The following is a 1,203-nucleotide window of genomic DNA, read 5'->3' on the forward strand; positions in this document are numbered from 1 at the left end:
AAAATCCAACACACACACACACACACGCACACACACACGCACACACACACCCATGCGCGCGTTGTAACAATCCCCCAAAACACAGAGCTATCAGGTCTCTGCTAAGCCTTAATAATGGGCTCCATTATAATTCAGCTTTCTTCATATGTGGTCAGGAACAAAAAAAGAATGAAAACCTGGCAGGGCTTCACACACACATACACACACATATATACACTCTCACACACACACACACACAGTAGTCTTTTGCAAGAAAGGGAATTTTCTGGTCGGGCCGCAGCTATTTTTGGAGAATATTAGTAAAACTCACTGTGGATGAAAAGTGAAAGATATGAAGAGATGAAAAGATAGAGAGATGAGAGAGAGAAGAAAAAGAATGGATGGAGAGTTTCAGAGGACCGGACCACAGGCATCCAGAGAAATAAATAATGTGATCGTAATGTTCATGTTTGCTAATTATGTTCAGACATAAATTAAAATGCTATTTTAATGCCAGCAGACACAGTTTGAATACGTTAGTCATAGCAACAGTAACTAAGGGTGGCGGGGCCTTAGCGCAGGGCTTCCCAAACTTTTTCATGTCAAGGACTCCCACAATAGTTGCACATTAGACCACGGACCCCCAATTTGAGAGGATTTTGTCTTCAGGAATCCCCTCAGAGTATTTTTTTTTATTTTTATCTTTAAAATGAATGGTCAAACAGAAAACCTGTTTTCTTTTCTCGTTCCAAAAAAATGAGATACAAGTCGAAAATTTGTATTCCTCTTTTTGTTGGGACCCCCCATAACCACTCAAGCACCCTGGCTGGTCCCCTAACCCTAGCTTGAAAACCACTGGCTTAGCAAATCAATTTTAATTCAAGTTGAAGGTGACCATTGTTTACCCACTAGCTAATTTTGCTAATTTTAATGTAATAATGTGTTGGATAAACATATTTCAATATTATTTATTTTATGAGTAAGAGGCATAAGAAGCGTTAAAGGAAAGACAATCAAACAAGAATAAAGTGACTACAGACACTGAGATTTAAATAAAAGTGAACGGAGGATAAAATTAAAAACACACAAAAAAAACTTAGAAAACTAGAAATTAAAACTGCATTTTTATCCTAAAGAAAAACGTAATGAAGAAAGCGAGAAAGTGAAAGTTACACACACAGTCGGTGTTTCTATAACCTTTGACCCCTCCGGCTCATCAATAAC

This window comes from Morone saxatilis, unplaced genomic scaffold (genome assembly GCF_004916995.1).
Source record: "Morone saxatilis isolate NCDOM2014 unplaced genomic scaffold, NCSU_SB_2.0 Contig4, whole genome shotgun sequence".
In the NCBI taxonomy this organism is placed as follows: domain Eukaryota; kingdom Metazoa; phylum Chordata; class Actinopteri; family Moronidae; genus Morone; species Morone saxatilis.